The following is a 9336-nucleotide window of genomic DNA, read 5'->3' on the forward strand; positions in this document are numbered from 1 at the left end:
TCGCTTACATCACCCAAGGAGTCCATGATCAGGGTTAGCGTCATGTAATACTCCATCAATTTCACCACCCAAAGAGTGTGTGATCATGTTAGCGTCTGGTAATACTCCATCAATTACACGCCCCAAAGAGTGTACAATCATGTGAGAGTCAAGTAATACTCCATGACTATCACAACCCAAAGAGTGTGTCATCCGGGTTAGCATCTGGTAATACTCCATCACTTTCACCACCCAAAGAGTATGTGATCATGTTAGAGTCTGGTAATACTCCATCACTATCACCACCCAAAGATTGTGTGATCAAGGTTAGCGTCTGGGTAATACTCCATCAATTATACCACCCGAAAAGTGTATGCTCAGGGTTAGCGTCAGATAATACTACATCACTTACACCACCCAAAGAGTGTGTGATCAGGTTTAGCGTCAGGTAATACTCAATCACTTACACCATCCAAAGAGTGTGTGATCATGTTATAGTATGGTAATACTCCATAACTTACATCACCCAAAGAGTGTGTGATCATGTTAGAGTCTGGTAATACTCCATCACTTACACTACCCAAAGAATGAGTGACATTGTTAGAGTCCGGTAATACTCCATCACTTACACCACCCAAATTGTCTGTGAGCAGGGTTAGAGTCTGGTAATACTCCATCACTTACACCACCCAAAAAGTGTATGATCAGGGTTAGAGTCTGGTAATACTACATCACTTACACCACCCAAAAAGTGTATGATCAGGGTTAGAGTCTGGTAATACTACATCACTTACACCACCCAAAGAGTGTGTGATCATGTTGGAGTCTGTTAATACTCCATCACTTACACCACCCAAAGAGTGTGTGATCATTTTAGAGTCTGGTAATACTCCATCACTTACACCACCCAAATTGTGTGTGAGCAGGGTTAGAGTCTGGTAATGCTCCATCACTTACACCACCCAAAAAGTGTATGATCAGGGTTAGAGTCTGGTAATACATCACTTACACCACCCAAAGAGTGTGTGATCATGTTAGAGTCTGTTAATACTCCATCACTTACACCACCCAAAGAGTGTGTGATCATTTTAGAGTCTGGTAATACTCCATCACTTACACCACCCAAATTGTGTGTGAGCAGGGTTAGAGTCTGGTAATGCTCCATCACTTACACCACCCAAAAAGTGTATGATCAGGGTTAGAGTCTGGTAATACATCACTTACACCACCCAAAGAGTGTGTGATCATGTTAGAGTCTGTTAATACTCCACCACTTACATCACCCAAAGAGTGCATGATCGGGGTCAGTGTCTAGTAATACTCCATTGTTTACATTACCCAAAGAGTGTTTGATCAGAGTTAGTGTCTGGTATTACTCCATCTCTTACACCACCCAAAGAGTGTGGGATCAGGTTTAGTGTCTGCTATTACTCCATCACTTATACCACCCAAAGAGTGTGTGATCAGGGTTAGAGTCTGTTAATACTTCATCACTTACACCACTCAAAGAGTGTGTGATCATTTTAGAGTCTAGTAATACTCCATCGCTTACATTAACGAAAGAGTGTCTGATCAGAGTTAGTGTCAGGTAATACTCCATCACTTACATCATCCAAAGAGTTCATGATCGGAGTTAGAGTCTAGTAATGCTCTATTGTTTACATTACCCAAAGAGTGTTTGATCAGGGTTAGTGTCTGGTATTACTCCATCTCTTACACCACCCAAAGAGTGTGTGATCAGGGTTAGTGTCTGGTATTACTCCATCACTTATACCACCCAAAGAGTGTGTGATCAGGGTTAGTGTCTGGTAATACTCCTTCCCCTCCACCACCCATAGAGTGTGTGATCAGGGTTAGAGTCTGGCAATACCCCATCGCTTACATCACCCAAAGAGTGCATGATCAGAGCTGGTGTCTGGTAATACTCCATTGCTTACACCACCAAAAGAGTGTGTGATCAGGGTTAGCGTCCAGTAATACTCCATCAGTTACATCACCCAAAGAGTGTGTGATAAGGGTTAGCATCCAGTAATACTCCATCAGTTACATCACCCAAAGAGTGTGTGATAAGGGTTAGCATCCAGTAATTCTCCATCACTTACATCACCCAAATAGTTCAGGATCAGGGTTAGCGTCATGTAATACTCCATCACTTACATCACCCATAGAGTGTGTGATCATGTTATTGTCTGGTAATACTCCATCGCTTACATCACCCAAGGAGTCCATGATCAGGGTTAGCGTCATGTAATACTCCATCAATTTCACCACCCAAAGAGTGTGTGATCATGTTAGCGTCTGGTAATACTCCATCAATTACACGCCCCAAAGAGTGTACAATCATGTGAGAGTCAAGTAATACTCCATGACTATCACAACCCAAAGAGTGTGTCATCCGGGTTAGCATCTGGTAATACTCCATCACTTTCACCACCCAAAGAGTATGTGATCATGTTAGAGTCTGGTAATACTCCATCACTATCACCACCCAAAGATTGTGTGATCAAGGTTAGCGTCTGGGTAATACTCCATCAATTATACCACCCGAAAAGTGTATGCTCAGGGTTAGCGTCAGATAATACTACATCACTTACACCACCCAAAGAGTGTGTGATCAGGTTTAGCGTCAGGTAATACTCAATCACTTACACCATCCAAAGAGTGTGTGATCATGTTATAGTATGGTAATACTCCATAACTTACATCACCCAAAGAGTGTGTGATCATGTTAGAGTCTGGTAATACTCCATCACTTACACTACCCAAAGAATGAGTGACATTGTTAGAGTCCGGTAATACTCCATCACTTACACCACCCAAATTGTCTGTGAGCAGGGTTAGAGTCTGGTAATACTCCATCACTTACACCACCCAAAAAGTGTATGATCAGGGTTAGAGTCTGGTAATACTACATCACTTACACCACCCAAAAAGTGTATGATCAGGGTTAGAGTCTGGTAATACTACATCACTTACACCACCCAAAGAGTGTGTGATCATGTTGGAGTCTGTTAATACTCCATCACTTACACCACCCAAAGAGTGTGTGATCATTTTAGAGTCTGGTAATACTCCATCACTTACACCACCCAAATTGTGTGTGAGCAGGGTTAGAGTCTGGTAATGCTCCATCACTTACACCACCCAAAAAGTGTATGATCAGGGTTAGAGTCTGGTAATACATCACTTACACCACCCAAAGAGTGTGTGATCATGTTAGAGTCTGTTAATACTCCATCACTTACACCACCCAAAGAGTGTGTGATCATTTTAGAGTCTGGTAATACTCCATCACTTACACCACCCAAATTGTGTGTGAGCAGGGTTAGAGTCTGGTAATGCTCCATCACTTACACCACCCAAAAAGTGTATGATCAGGGTTAGAGTCTGGTAATACATCACTTACACCACCCAAAGAGTGTGTGATCATGTTAGAGTCTGTTAATACTCCACCACTTACATCACCCAAAGAGTGCATGATCGGGGTCAGTGTCTAGTAATACTCCATTGTTTACATTACCCAAAGAGTGTTTGATCAGAGTTAGTGTCTGGTATTACTCCATCTCTTACACCACCCAAAGAGTGTGGGATCAGGTTTAGTGTCTGCTATTACTCCATCACTTATACCACCCAAAGAGTGTGTGATCAGGGTTAGAGTCTGTTAATACTTCATCACTTACACCACTCAAAGAGTGTGTGATCATTTTAGAGTCTAGTAATACTCCATCGCTTACATTAACGAAAGAGTGTCTGATCAGAGTTAGTGTCAGGTAATACTCCATCACTTACATCATCCAAAGAGTTCATGATCGGAGTTAGAGTCTAGTAATGCTCTATTGTTTACATTACCCAAAGAGTGTTTGATCAGGGTTAGTGTCTGGTATTACTCCATCTCTTACACCACCCAAAGAGTGTGTGATCAGGGTTAGTGTCTGGTATTACTCCATCACTTATACCACCCAAAGAGTGTGTGATCAGGGTTAGTGTCTGGTAATACTCCTTCCCCTCCACCACCCATAGAGTGTGTGATCAGGGTTAGAGTCTGGCAATACCCCATCGCTTACATCACCCAAAGAGTGCATGATCAGAGCTGGTGTCTGGTAATACTCCATTGCTTACACCACCTAAAGAGTGTGTGATCAGGGTTAGCGTCCAGTAATACTCCATCAGTTACATCACCTAAAGAGTGTGTGATAAGGGTTACAATCCAGTAATACTCCATCACTTACATCACCCAAAGAGTGTGTGATCAGGGTTAGCGTCATGTAATACTCCATCACTTACATCACCCATAGAGTGTGTGATCATGTTATTGTCTGGTAATACTCCATCGCTTACATCACCCAAGGAGTCCATGATCAGGGTTAGCGTTATGTAATACTCCATCAATTTCACCACCCAAAGTGTGTGTGATCATATTAGCGTCTGGTAATTCTCCTTCCCCTCCATCACCCATAGAGTGTGTGATCAGGGTTAGTGTCTGGTAATACTCCATCACTTACATCACCACCCAAAGCGTGTGTGATCATGTTAGTGTCTGGTAATACTCCATCACTTACTTCACCACCCAAAGCGTGTGTGATCATGTTAGTGTCTGGTAATAATCCATCACTAACATCACCACCCATAGAGTGTGTGATCAGGGTTAGTGTCTAGTAATACTCTATCACTTATACCACCCAATGAGTGTGTGATCATCTTAGTGTCTGGTCAAACTCCATCACTAACAGCACCCAAAGAGTGTGTAATCATGTTAGAGTCTGGTAATACTCCATCCCCTCCACCACCCAAAGAGTGTGTAATCATGTTAGAGTCTGATAAAACTCCATCACTTACAGCACCCAAAGAGTGTGTGATCAGGGTTAGCATCTGGGCAATACTCCATCACGTATACCACCGAAAAAGTATATGGTCATGGTTAGTGTCTGGTAATAGTCCATCACTTACACCACCCAAAGAGTGAGTGATCATGTTAGAGTCTGGTAATACTCCATCACTTACATCCCCAAAAGAGTGTTTGATCATGTTAGAGTCTGGTAATACTCCATCACTTACATCACCCAAAGAGTGTTCAAGTTCAAGTTCAGTAATTTGTATAGCGCACTACTCACCCAGAGGGTCTCAAGGCGCTTGGGGAGGGTGGGTGCATCAGGTTGAAGTCTGCTAATACTCCATCGCTTACACCACCCGAAGAGTGTATGATCAGGGTTAGCGTCCTGTAATACTCCATCACTTACACTACCCAAAGAGTGTGTGATCATGTTAGAGTCTGGTAATACTCCATCGCTTACATCACCCAAGGAGTCCATGATCAGGGTTAGCGTCATGTAATACTCCATCACTTTCACCACCCAAAGAGTGTGTGATCATGTTAGCGTCTGGTAATTCTCCTTCCCCTACAACACCCATAGAGTGTGTGATCAGGGTTAGTGTCTGGTAATACCCCATCACTTACATCACCCAAAGAGTGTGTGATCATGTTAGTGTCTGGTATTACTCCATCACTTACACTACCTGAAGAGTGCATGATCAGGGTTAGCGTCTGGTAATACTCCATCACTTAAACCACCTAAAGAGTGTGTGATCATCTTAGTGTCTGGTAAAACTCCATCACTTGCAGCACCCAAAGAGTGTGTAATCATGTTAGAGTCTGGTAATACTCTATCCCCTTCACCACCCAAAGAGTGTGTGATCATAATAGAGTCTGGTAATACTCCATCACTTACAGCACCCAAAGAGTGTGTGATCAGGGTTAGCATCTGGGTAATACTCCATCACTTATACCACCCAAAAAGTATATAGTCATGGTTAGCGTTTGGTAATACTCCATCACTTCCACCACCCCAATAGTGTGTGATAAGGGTTAGCGTCCTGTAATACTCCATCACTTACACCACCCAAATTGTGTGTGAGCAGGGTTAGAGTCTGGTAATACTCCATCACTTACACCACCCAAAAAGTGTATGATCAGGGTTAGAGTCTGGTAATACTCCATCACTTACACCACCCAAAGAGTGTGTGATCATGTTAGAGTCTGTTAATACTCCGTCACTTACACCACCCAAAGAGTGTGTAATCATGTTAGAGTCTGGTAATACTCCATCGCTTACACCACCCAAAGAGTGTATGATCAGGGTTAGCATCCTGTAATACTCCATTACTTACACTACCCAAAGAGTGTTTGACCATTTTAGAGTCTGGTAATACTCCATTGCTTACACCACCCAAAGAATGTGTGATCATGTTAGAGTCTGGTAATACTCCATCATTTACACCACCCAAAGAGTATATGATCAGGGTTAGAGTCTGGTAATACTCCATCACTTACACCACCCAAAGAGTGTATGATCAGGGTTAGAGTGTTAGAGTCTAGTAATACTCCATCGCTTACACCATCCAAAGAGGGTGTGATCATGTTAGAGTCTGGTAATACTCCATCGCTTACACCATCCAAAGAGTGTGTGATCATATTAGAGTCTGGTAATACTCCATCATTACACCACCCAAAGAGTGTGTGATCATGTTAGAGTCTGGTAATAATCCATCGCTTACATCAACCAAAGAGTGTCTGATCAGAGTTAGTGTCAGGTAATACTCCCTAAATTACATCACCCAAAGAGTGTGAGATCAGGGTTAGCGTCTGGTATTACTCCATCACTTATACCACCCAAAGAGTGGGTGATCAGGGTTAGGGACTGGTATTACTCCATTGCTTGCATCAACCAAAAAGTGTGGGATCAGGTATAGTGTACGGTAGTACTCCATCACTTACACCAGCCAAAGAGTGTGTGATCAATGTTAGCATCTAGTAATACTCTATCGCTTACATCACCCACAGAGTCTACGATCAGTGTTAGTGTCTGGTAATACTCCATCACTTACATCACCCAAAGAGTGCATGATCAGGGTTAGTGTCTGGTAATACTCCATCACTTACATCACCCAAAGAGTGTGTGATCATGTTAGAGTCTGGTAATACTCCATCACTTACATAACCTAAAGAGTGGGTGATCAGGGTTAGTGTCTGGTAATACTCCATCACTTTCACCACCCAAAGAGTGTGTGATCATGTTAGCGTCTGGTAATAGTCCTTCCCCTCCACCACCCATAGAGTGTGTGATCAGGGTGTCTGGTAAAACTTCATTACTTACATCACCCAAAGAGTGTGTGATCAGGGTTAGCATCCTGTAATACTCCATCACTTACATCACCCATGGAGTGTGTGATCATGTTATTGTCTGGTAATACTCCATTGCTTACATCACCCAAGAAGTCTATGATCAGGGTTAGCTTCATGTAATACTCCACCACTTTCACCACCCAAAGAATGTGTGATCATGTTAGCGTCTGGTCATTCTCCTTCCCCTCCATCACCCATGGTGGAGGTGAACTTACATCACCCAAAGAGTGTGTGATCATGTTAGTGTCTGGTAAAACTCCATCACTTACACTAACTGACGAGTGCATGGTCAGGGGTAGCTTCTGGTAATACTCCATCACTTACACCACCCAAAGTGTGTGTGATCATCTTAGGGTCTGGTAAAACTCCATCATTCACACCACCCAAAGAGTGTGTAATCATGTTAGAGTCTGGTAATACTCCATCCCCTCCACCACCCAAAAAGTGTATGGTCAGGGTTAGCGTCTGGTACTACTCCATCACTTCCACCACTCCAAGAGTGTGTGATCAGGGTTAGCATCTGGGTAATACTCCATCACTTACATCACCCAAAGAGTGTTCAAGTTCAAGTTTAGTATTTTGTATAGCGCACTACTCACCCAGAGGGTCTCAAGGCGCTTGGGGAGGGTGGGTTCATCATGTTGAAGTCTGCTAATACTCCATCGCTTACACCACCAGAAGAGTGTATGATCAGGGTTAGCGTCCTGTAATACTCCATCACTTACACCACCCAAAGAGTGTGTGATCATGTTAGAGTCTGTTAATACTCCGTCACTTACACCACCAGAAGAGTGTATGATCAGGGTTAGCGTCCTGTAATACTCCATCACTTACACTACCCAAAGAGTGTGTGATCATGTTAGAGTCTGGTAATACTCCATCGCTTACATCACCCAAGGAGTCCATGATCAGGGTTAGCGTCATGTAATACTCCATCACTTTCACCACCCAAAGAATGTGTGATCATGTTAGCGTCTGGTAATTCTCCTTCCCCTAAAACACCCATAGAGTGTGTGATCAGGGTTAGTGTCTGGTAATACTCCATCACTTACATCACCCAAAGAGTGTGTGATCATGTTAGTGTCTGGTATTACTCCATCACTTACACTACCTGAAGAGTGCATGATCAGGGTTACCGTCTGGTAATACTCCATCACTTACACCACCTAAATAGTGTGTGATCATCTTAGTGTCTGGTAAAACTCCATCACTTACAGCACCCAAAGAGTGTCTAATCATGTTAGAGTCTGGTAATACTCTATCCCCTCCACCACCCAAAGAGTGTGTGATCATGTTAGAGTCTGGTAATACTCCATCACTTACAGCACCCAAAGAGTGTGTGATCAGGGTTAGCATCTGGGTAATACTCCATCGCTTATACCACCCAAATTGTGTGTGAGCAGGGTTAGAGTCTGGTAATACTCCATCACTTACACCACCCAAAAAGTGTATGATCAGGGTTAGACTCTGGTAATACTCCATCACTTACACCACCCAAAGAGTGTGTGATCATGTTAGAGTGTGGTAATACTCCATCGCTTACACCACCCAAAGAGTGTGTGATCATATTAGAGTCTGGTAATACTCCATCACTTACACCACCCAAAGAGTGTGTGATCATGTTAGAGTCTGGTAATACTCCATCATTTACACCACCCAAAGAGTGTGTGATCATGTTAGAGTCAGGTAATAATCCATCGCTTACATCGACCAAAGAGTATCTGATCAGAGTTAGTGTCAGGTAATACTCCCTAAATTACATCACCCAAAGAGTGTGAGATCAGGGTTAGTGTCTGGTATTACTCCATCACTTACACCACCCAAAGAGTTTGTGATCAGGGTTAGTGTCTGGTATTACTCCATCACTTATACCACCCAAAGAGTGGGTGATCAGGGTTAGGGACTGGTATTACTCCATTGCTTGCATCAACCAAAAAGTGTGGGATCAGGTATAGTGTACGGTAATACTCCATCACTTACACCAGCCAAAGAGTGTGTGATCAATGTTAGCATCTAGTAATACTCTATCGCTTACATCACCCACAGAGTCTATGATCAGTGTTAGTGTCTGGTAATACTCCATCACTTACATCACCCAAAGAGTGCATGATCAGGGTTAGTGTCTGGTAATACTCCATCACTTACATCACCCAAAGAGTGTGTGATCACGTTAGAGT

The sequence above is a fragment of the Lissotriton vulgaris genome, chromosome 1_2, assembly GCF_964263255.1.
Source record: "Lissotriton vulgaris chromosome 1_2, aLisVul1.2, whole genome shotgun sequence".
Taxonomy (NCBI): Eukaryota; Metazoa; Chordata; class Amphibia; order Caudata; family Salamandridae; genus Lissotriton; species Lissotriton vulgaris.